The sequence below is a fragment of the Euprymna scolopes genome, chromosome 1, assembly GCF_053919585.1.
Source record: "Euprymna scolopes isolate OS-2025 chromosome 1, ASM5391958v1, whole genome shotgun sequence".
NCBI classification, from domain to species: domain Eukaryota; kingdom Metazoa; phylum Mollusca; class Cephalopoda; order Sepiida; family Sepiolidae; genus Euprymna; species Euprymna scolopes.
The window spans coordinates 179,773,338-179,784,696 of NC_136482.1; positions in this window are offsets into that span (position 1 = coordinate 179,773,338).

Here is an 11,359-nt window from a genome sequence, read left to right on the forward strand (position 1 = left end):
TTTGTTTCAATCTTTTTCTGTAACAATTTTTCTATTTCAATTTTATTCTGTAACTACAATATGGTCGTCTTCAAGTCCAATGTAAACAAGTTCTTGCTGATCCATCCTCTTAAATAAACAAATTATACTAAATTGCCACTACTAACAATTAATACTATGCAGTTGTCCTGGCGACTACCGTACACTTTTTAACCTTTATCCTCGAGTGGCATTCGAGGCTTGATAAGTGGTAACTTGTAAAAAAAACCTCCAATCTTCCTGTTTTAATTTTATCTCGGAAGGCAGCTTGTTCTGACTCCATTTGCTTTAGATAGGCTGCTTGTTCTGACTGCTATTCATTTTGCTAGTGCTTCAAAATTCTAAACTTGTGCTTTCAATTTTTTCAATATTTCGATACTCGAAATATTGAGTTTCCCGAGTATTTCTACATACAATTCACAAGGCGTGTCTCTTTTTTTTAAGAATTAAAGCAACTTCTCAGTGTAAAAGAAAAAATAATAAATTCGTACACAACTTATTTACTTTTTTCTAGTTCACAAAAGAAAAACGACAGTTTTTTATTTTTTCTCTAATCTTGCCTTTTTATTTGCGGTTGAAAATTGTCTTTTAGACGTTGCTCATTTAAATTTAAATTCAGTTTGCATAAATCTTATTGCCGTCTTGTTAAACAAACCACTAAAATTATTTTTTCAAAATCCGAAAATGCAATTTTAGACAAAAACAGTTTTTCGTTGCCAGTGTGTGGAACTTGAGTTTGGTTTATTTCGCGTGTTAAAACAATTCGAATTTATTGCCATAAAATATTGTGCGATACACGTTTGAAAAAAAAAATTCGCGTATCTTGTTTTGTTACAATTGGATAATGTAGATTCCAAATCCTTACTTCCGGTTTCTGTGACACAGGTTTAATTAATGTTCGCTTAAATCCTCATCATTAGTGTTGTGAAATGTACTTCGTGAATCCCTACCGCCAATGTTGCGGTAATTTAAATCTGCAATCCCTCGTCGCCAGATTTATGGTGGTGTAAGTTTCTGAATTCCTCGTCGCCAGTGTTGTGGCATTGTAGGCCGGTAATAATCGAAACGAGCACAGTGGTATATTTAACAAAGAGTATATTAGCATAAGTATATTACAGAAGTACAAGTTATGATTCTGAAGATCATAACTGCCACGAATAGCTACACAATAACGTGGTAACTGTATTTATATTTATAATCTCTGGGAAATTCCATCATTCCTAAAATCCTGTTTATGTAGTATACCAGCTTACTTCATAATAATATATATATATATATATATATATATATATATATTTACATATATATGTGTGTGTGTGTGTATTATTATTATTATTATTATTATCATTATTATTATTATTATTATTATTATTTTATGCAACCACAAAATTCTATGTATCTATTTTCAGTATTTACTTCGACAGTGCTCGATACGTAACTAGAGCTAGGTAGTAAGTTTGGGAAATATATATGACAATTAAGCTACACAGAATTTTCAGCATTTGTACTTAGAAAAATTCTCTGGTCGCAAATCGCAGATCCATACTATTACTCAGAACATCCGAGGGTGAAAAGTTTGCATAACGAATCTTTGAAGAAACATGCTGTTTCAAACGAAAATCTAATCTTTGCGATGTTCTCCCAACATAGTGCGCACTGCAACTACATTTAAATAAATAAATAATAGAATTATTATGGGGGGGGAGAACCTCTTTGCGAAAAAGACGGCAACAAAGGCCTAGTTGAAAAAACAACACACGGATTCGATGCAAAATAACACTGTTGCACAGACATTTTTTATTTTTTAAATTCATTATGCTTTTTGGTCTGTATTTAGCCATTATAGAATTTTGTACCCCCTCCCCTGAAATTTTCATATATATATATATATATATATATATATATATATATATATATATATATATATATATATTGGAAGTGTTTTAATCTTTAAAACTTTTTAAAAGAAAATAATTTAATTTTTTATATTTTTTATCATTCGTTAGAAAACTATTTAGTCAGTAAGTTATTTAATCATCTGGAATCGCTGTGTCAACTTGCTTTCTTGGATTCACAATATTTCTAATATTATATCAACGTTTTTTGAGCAAGAGAAGACTGAGGTTTGTATATCAGTCTCTACCGGGAAGCAATGCGAACGATACACGGCCAATTATGTAGAATAATCTAAGATGAATGTTATTTCGATGTTTGTCTGTATGCGTCACTCATTTTTTTTTAAGTTAGAAAGTTAAGTTGAAGAAATAAATAACTAGATAAGATAACATTAGTCTCTATCTCCTAAGTCAATTATCTTCAAATAAAACCTGAAAGAATATTCAACGAACATATTCTTATGTCTTTAATCCAAAAAAAAGTTTAATTCGACAGTTAAGCAGATGAGACGATCGACGGCTATTCATCAAAACAACAATTATGAAGAGAATAAAAAGACCGTGCACGTATGTATTAAGATTTATTTGGTTTAGTGATTACACATCAATGAAAAAAATTACAAACATGATTTGACATGTTTCCTCGTTACCAAACTCCAACTATGTAAAATTAAAAAAGTCTTTAAAAAAATAATGACACAGATTAAGAGAACGACTCCCAAAGATCATATAAATATTGAAACAAGCATGCCACACTAATAGCTAAAATGTTTATGATAAGTAGCGGAATTTTGTTCTCGAGCATATGGAAAAGTTTCCTGTGGTATGAAATAAATCAACTGTCAATATCTCACGGGACTAGTTACTAAAATTAATCCATGTTCATACTCATCATATATGTTTATTTACACTATTGCTTGGCATTTGATATTTCAATCCTATTAATTGGCCAATGGCGTCTATGAAAACATAGAAGTCACGCTCAAAATCATATCTGAAAAAAGACATTTTTTTTTCGTAAAAAGCTAACTCCCAGAAAAGTATTTACCATAAGAAAATAGCAGTCATGTGACCTTGCTTTATAGTCCCTCTGTCGTATGTTGAAATAACGTTTGGTGCTCAAAAGTTTTGTTTGTTTTTTTTATCACAAATTCGGAGCCGAAGAAAGAAAAACGGTTGAGTAAAAATAAAAAATGTTGAAAATGTTAGTAAAAATAAGTAAAATCATAAATGTTGGCTCTTTGGGGAGGCAAGTAAGTAGGAACAACACAGTCATTCATTAAAATGTAGAACATTTAACAGCTGAGAAATTATAACAAAAATCAACAAATACCTCATACCAAACGCAGTAAAATTGAAATATTCCTTATATGTGCTGAAACTGTGTTTACATTCTTTTTATTTCATTTCTTTTAACTGTCTTTATAACAAACACAACTTTACAACTTGTTGCTTTATAGTCCCTCTGTCGTATGTTGAAATAACTTTGGTGTTCAAAAGTTTTTTATCACAAATTCGGAGCCGAAGAAAGAAAAACGGTTGAGTAAAAATAATAACAGGCAAAATATCTGCTTTACTCGCTTCTTTTTTACATATTAGGGGCCCCACATCAATGTCGATTAAATTAACTAGTGTGAATTTTGACGAGGGTCGCATTTAGTACATGTCATGATAATCTTAATCTGCAAACAGAATCGTTTACAGAGACAGGAGACGTAAGGTTGAGACAAGAGGCAGCAGTCAGTCGTAGACCTAACAGAGAAACGATGAAGAATGATATCACGTTTTTGCGTGGAAAGAAAATTAACGTTTTCAGATTAGTCTTTCCATGGAAGCCATGCGAGTGAGACACTGTCGATAATGTAGAATGATCTAAGTGGAATGTTATCTCGGCACCTCTGTCTGAGCACATAATTCTTTTCAGTAACATAGAAAGTTGAGACGTAACTAGCTAAGATAGCATTAGTCTCTCTCTCTCTCTCTCTCTCTCTCTCTCTCTCTCTCTCTCTCTCTCTCTCTCTCTCTCCAGAGTCAATTCTTACCAAATAAAACTATTTATGAAAACTCTCAGCAAACGATTTTAAAAAAGAGAGACCACGATTAAACACGGTGCACGTGTGTATAAATACTTTTATTTTGTCATCGAAAATGTTACAGAAAGAGAGAGAGAGAGTTATACGCTTACGCACTCTGATAAAAAAAGCACACATACACACACAATGCTTACACTTCGCACGCAAATATACACCCATTAAAACATGTATAAACACATTCATTTTATGCTTGTAACATTTGTTACTGGATATTCTACATACAATACGCGTACCAAACATTTTAAATGAACATTTATTAACAAGCGGTTCTTGTCCAGAATTCCCTCTTTATTAAAAAAAAAAAAGAAAGAATGTGTATGATGTATGTAATTGTGATGAAATATCACATTCCAAAAATTACGTAAATTGACCTAGTAGCTTTTTTGTTTGTTTTTAAAGAAAATAAATTTTAATGAGGAAGCGAGAACGAAGTGTCTTGCTCCGCCATCTTGAGTAAACAAAGGGAGATAACTCAATTCGAGCTTTCTTTTCGTTCCGTGGCGTAAATATTTTTCTGTATTTTCGTTTTTTTAATTTAAATAGACTTCTGGGCAATCACACAAGAAATTTTCACCCAATTGCGATTTTGTAGATATAAAAATTATGCTAGTCACAATGTGTTTTTTTAAAATTCATATTTTTCTCCGTTTTAGACATTTGCCAACATTTTATTTTTAACCTTTTATTACAATTTCATTATCAGCGTGGATCTTACCATAATTATTAAGATGCAACAAAAATCAACTTTGACCTTTTAGCGAGGAACAAAGTGTAGTATTTGATGTGATATTGCACTTAATCTTTTTTAGTTCTTCTAGAGTCAATTGGTATTTTATTCTAATTGGGAGGGGTAGGTCTGAACTCTCTTGGCATTCTTTTATATCTAAATCTGTCCTCGTGGGGAGGTAAATAAATAGAAACATAATCGACTCATTAGTAAAGTTAGGGTCCACGCAGTTGCAACAAAAGCAAGGAAATTGATTAAAACAGGTTTATGTATTCACTTTGTTCATACACACAATTAAACACAACTTGTAACAAACTTTTCCGATCATTTTGACTGGTTAAATATATAAGGGAGATAACTCTACATTTTAAAAATAAATAGTTATCTACCTTTGCATAGGGTGTTTCGATTCCACAAAATATTCTAAGGATATTAATAATTTTTAACGTTTTTTTTTTTTTTTTTGTTTTTTTTTTGTTTGTTTTTTTTACATATTTACAAATGGAAAAAGTGTTTGATTTTTACATATTTACAAATATAAAACGTGCTCGTTTTTTTTTTTTTACTTCAAGTCGTTTAGTGCTGAAAATATAACTTGTTTCGATTTAATGCTTGAATTTTGTAATAATTAATTTTTACCATTTTTATTTATTAGTAATAAATTTCAGCCCGGCGTTGACCGGGTGTTTGGAGGTGTATGTTGAGCAAATAAATTTTTTTTTTTTAAAGCGGTCAATTTCTTTAATTTTGACCCCTATTATGACCCCTTAACATTTATTTTTGGGAGCTCAAATCAAGTTATTAAGTTAGATCCATGTCTAAGGAACCTATATCTAAAATTTCAATTGTTTAGACCCAAAATTGTCGGAGGAGTTTGGTAGAGTTCTCAAAGGTCAAACCATTGAACTTTGACCCCTTAACAACCAAATTTCTGGCCGGAAATGGATTACAAAGATTTTTCCAAATCTCAGTATCCTGTATATCAAGTTTCGATTAAAATTGACAGAGTTATTGTGTAAGGAAATGTACACACACAGACGCGTTCACTTTTATAGATATATAGATTTTAAAAATCAGAAAAAATAAACTATGATTATTAAACACTCAAAAACATGCTCTGTCCAATTTCTAATGTTCATTTAAATGAAAAAGATTATTTTTCTTTATTTGAATATATTTTTGCGGAAAGATTGTCAATCTAATTGCAATATTTATTATTTAGGAATTAAAAACATTTCATTTTTAGCTGTAATTATTTTTTTACATTTCAAAAGAGGGCGGGGTTACAAAATTGTAATTTTAAAAACATTTACTAATTTTTTTTTTTTTTTTGCCGGCGCTGTTTTACAATTTGTCATTGTTCTGAGGGAGACAACTCTATTTTACTAAGAAATTCGTTCATTTTTTTAATCTCATAATTTAGAACGCTAATAAAGCTGTACAAAAAGGATGGAACCGAGTTCCACAAGAAACAGCTATGATGAAGGATTGGAACTCCAACTCTTTGAGTGAGGATCATTACGCACCTCTTCCTGTTCATCTCCTTGGGACTTTTATTTTAAGCCTAAATGATTAGACTCATAAATCATTATTTAAGTCCGCCTGAGACTTTTAGGTGTGAATTGCCGACCTGTTGTCAAGGACCTTTCCTTGCATGAACATTAACTATGAACTTCTGTAATATCGTCTCAGTGTAAGAATTGAATCTTTTTCATCAGAGGGCATCATATCGACCCCCTTCACACGGCTGTAAACTCATATCTTCGAAGACAGATGAACCTGCTTCCAGTTCCTGTTGAAGATGAAAAACTATCATCTTCTGAGGTTGTTAACACCTCTGTTTACAGAGGCAAAACGGGCATTCCTTTTTGCAACCGAGGAACTAATAAAATTTGTATTGAATTTTAAAGTAAGCCTTTGTTATATTTTGTCATGGAGCGAAAAGCAGGTGAGATAAAATATCTCACATTGCTTTTCTTTGCAAAAATGAAGGATTTGCGTTAAACCTGTAACTTCTTTAATTGTATAATTAGAAGGAATTACGTTAAAATGTTTTATTGAAAAAAAAAGTTGTTCGGTCATTATCATATTCATTGTCATAATTGTATTTTTTAAAAAATTAACAAAATATAAATTTATACAAAATAAAATCGGAAGTAATGAACCACGTAACAAAATATAAATTTATACAAAATAAAACAAGTTTGAAAATTAAACATTTCTTAAAAAGTGTATTGTTGTCTTATGCTTTTAATAATTCGTGGAAATGCGTGTCCTTTCTCACGCCGTCTGCACAACTCTTCCATTAGATGGGAATGGAACAAATTTTCATATTTTTATATTAATTATATAATATATTTTATATTAATTACATATCTTTTTTATTTTAAAACTAATAATTTGTAATATTCGTGATTTGATGGTGCAGAATACTGATGTGACTCTTCTAGAGTTGTCGAACTTTGCCAGGACTTAACTGCAAGATTGCCAATAAAACGTTATGGCGGTAATTAACAATAAAGAGAATTTTTTAAAAAAAAGTCTGTATGGTGTATCTATTCTTTACAGAACGAATATATCATATTCCAAAAATCACATAAATCAAGTAGTTCTAGTTAAAACTAAGAAAATCAAAATTTACGATTTTTAGCGATTTTACAACTAAACTGCATTGAAATAAAGCTAATTTTTTAGCGTGATACGTCAATTTGAGTTGTCCCCCTCCTCCTTTTTATTTTATCCGATTTAATCATGGCAGACGAAAACACTACGACTTCCTTATTCGTAAAATTTGATTTGCTATAATAATAATAATAATAATAATAATAATAATAATAATAATAATAATAATAATAACCTACTTTATCAAATTACTTAATTTGGGGTATATTTCATCTTCGTTCCATCACTGGTACGTACATTACACAGCATTTTCTGTATTTTCTTAACTTTTAATTGCCGTCATAAGTGCGAATCTGAATAAACATCAATAAAACAAACAATTATAGACAAACTTGAAACTACATCTTCTAATATCAACACTTAAGATAGTTTTTAATTATGAAATATTTACGATTAAACTACCATCACATACTAATTTATCAAATAAAAATTTGAGAAAAAAATCATTCAGTATTTAACGGGATAATTCTGTTTTCGCTGTAAGTTTAACGTTAAATAACCTTTATAACAATTGCGCATTACATTTTGGAAAATTGTTTTTTAATAAGTTAAAAAAAAAAATTGGTGTTAAATCAATGTTTAATTTACACAATTTGTCAATTCATTCATTATCTTAAGTCATTGTTTTAAAGGAGGTAACTATTTTACTAAAGTAGTTGAAAAATAATTTTTTCTTACAATTAATTACTCGAATGTTTTGTTTAAGAACAATTACAATATCGTCGAATTTTACATTTTTTTGTTGATGATGATGATGATGATGATGATGATGATGATGATGATGTCATAAAATATTGTTCCTATTTACAATGCCTCCCCACGGGACAGAGTTAGACACCAGGGTCGTTTTTTAATGTGGAGAAAAGGAACAAAAAATAAAAATTGTCTCAGTCGTGAAGAATTTCTCCTCCACTGACAGAGAACAAGAAATTGAAGTTTAGCATCTGAAGAACAGATACTACACTTTGATCTTTACCCAAAGGCCAAGCTTGTTACATCAAACAAAACAGTTGAAAAGGACATTTCTTCCTTACAATTCTTAGTAAAATAGAGTTACCTCCCTTAGACCAATGGGTTAAGATTTCGAATCGCCCACAATTTGATATTTTATTCGACTTTTAATTGGAGAAAAGGGAGGAAACGGTATGGTGGTTGCAAAAATTAAGTGTGGATTGAATCTGGGGAGATGGAAAGACCGGTCTCTGAATTCATGACGACGGTCGAAACAAACAAACAAACAAAATATGTCAGCAAACAGGTACGACTCTTACAATTTTTATTAACCAGAAGAAAATCATTTTTTGTGCTAGAGGTGTAAGTCAGAGTTCTTCTTGAATGTGCTCTGTCTTTTCACGTGGAGGAAATTAAAAAGATTGAAGTCCATTAATGATATGGTGAGATGAGTATGTTTTATAAGGCAAAGATTTGGGAACCTCCTTCGAGTGGGAAAAGAATATTACTTGATTGTGAATGCATGATTGCATGACTGATAGGTTTTAAGTGACTGAAGAAATCTTTTAAGACTGAGGAAGGTATCAAGTTAGTGTAATTTAACAAAGAATACTTTACAAATGTTGAGTACTGTGGAGATAGTTTGTAAGCATTGTTATATTTGCATATCCCTCTATTTACATGATAAACCAGAAAAGCAGCAGAAGCTCTGCTCTGCGACAGCGTCAATAATGGCGACGCTGAGAAAAATCCGTTCGTGGACGCAATGCAAATGAGCTCACTAGATTCACACGACAACTTCAAAGCACAATTTTTCATATGCACACATCAATAGAATAGCTCGCACATCACTTCAACCAAGAAAACCGCCAGATAAGGCTGCACAGCAAAAGAAAAAAACAAAATATAAAACACAAGCATCGCAGTAAACACAACTCAGGCGGTATATTAACGCAAATAAGTATTGCACGAAACATTCCAACAATTCAACACCAACTAGGTTACAGCCACAACTTTCCCAGCTTTAAATCGATATAACACATATATACATACACCAAACAGACGATTCCCTACAACGCATTAAACCACATAAAACAAACACATTTAAAAAGCAAAGCTGAGGCCAATAACCAAACTTCTGTTTGTCTTCAACTACGTCCGCACCACCACTATAAAAACACTAGCCGTCGCAACAAACATCAGTCGCCCAGAGTCACAGCAAATCTACAGCATGGGATAATTATCGGCCCCGTCGGTTCCCTTCCGGACGTTAAATCTACTCTCGTGCGCATCATCCTTACGAACTTTGAACACTTTGCTTATTTTTACTTTCTCATTAAGTTTAATTTTTATGAATAAATGATTGAATAATCAATCACTTAAATTTTAAATTTATATTGTTTGTCTGGTTCCTTCTCGCCACCATACGCTTATTCATAATATAACACATAGAATATTCATTCATTGTTGCTGGCGTTAGCTTCCTTAATGAGAAAGAGATCATTTCATTCATTTACAGTTTTTATTTGACACTTTAGTCCGTGCCGATTTGCGTACTAGTAGTTGAGTACGCATGATGATAATTTTTAGCCAGTTATTCAGTCTGTGGAAGACTGTCTGCAGATCAGGGAATCATTGCTGGGACTTGCAGAACGTCCGTCTGAATTTGGTAGTCCTTTTTTTTTACATGGGGTTCACCACTTATCAAGGCCCGAAGGCCACTCAGGGATAAGGGTTATTGCGTGTACAGTAATCAATGAGATAGTATTGTAGTAATCATTAGTATTGGGTGTTTAGATAGAGTGTCTTACTTAAGGGGGCGGTTTGTCAGGAGTTTGTTTATGTTGGACTTGAAGACGTCCAAGTTGTAGTCAGGTGGGAAACAGGCAAGCGACAGAGAGTTCCACTGGCGTGCAGTTCTAAGAAAGAAGCTTTGCTCATGGAATCTACGTTTGGATTTAGGCACAGATAAAGAGTGGGGAAAATTATTGACAGTAGTTTCAGTCAGACGGGTGTTTCTCGTAACCATCCTTCAGAGTTAGATTCCAGCAGCATTACAGGCGGCGATGATAGTGTCTTGGGAGAACTCTTTCTGGTCTTTGGTATTTTTGTCGATGCTGTTTTACGTCTAATAAACGGAGTCCAGCATATGTGATAACCACGGGTAGCAGTGATAGTTACTTGTGGAAATGCTTTCTGGACTGGACTTGGCGCGGTTTAACGTCCTTCAGACAGAGTTTGACATGAGCGACATTACGGGCATCGATGTGGTGACTTGAAAAACACTGTCTAAACTGTTTAAAATTTGGTGTGCTCTTGCTTATATATGAGCTTTCTTAAACGTTCTAATCTGTTTACTGCATTCATATGCGAAAAGATAAAATGTAGTCCGATGAGTTTGTGTGTCAAGGTGACGCATTACAACCATGTTTCTTTGCGCAATACAGGTTTGCATGCATGTTCAGTGACACAAACAAAATGTCCTGTAATTAATAGATTCCAATCGTATGAATTCTTTTGTTAATGTGATGAGTGACTTGTCAATCGAGGGAACTTTTATCATTATTAAACAGTAAGTCTGTATCAGTACCTATTAGACCCCACCCCTTAAGCATTCAGAGAGTGATCTTACCCGTGCATCCTCATACTTTCACTACACCGATGAAGACTGAAGGATCGGTCGAAAATATGTACTTATGAAAAAAGTTTTTTTAATTTTTTTCATAATATTATTATTTTGTATTCCTGCACGTCACCAATTAAAAACGAATAAAGAAAAGTTATAAGCTTTTATACTTTTCGCATTCTTTTTTATTCATATATATATTCATACATATATATATATATATATATATATATATATATATATGTGTATATATATATATGTATATATATATATATGTATAGTATATATATATGTATATATATATATATGTATAATATATATATATGTATAATATATATATGTATAATATATATATATATGTATAATA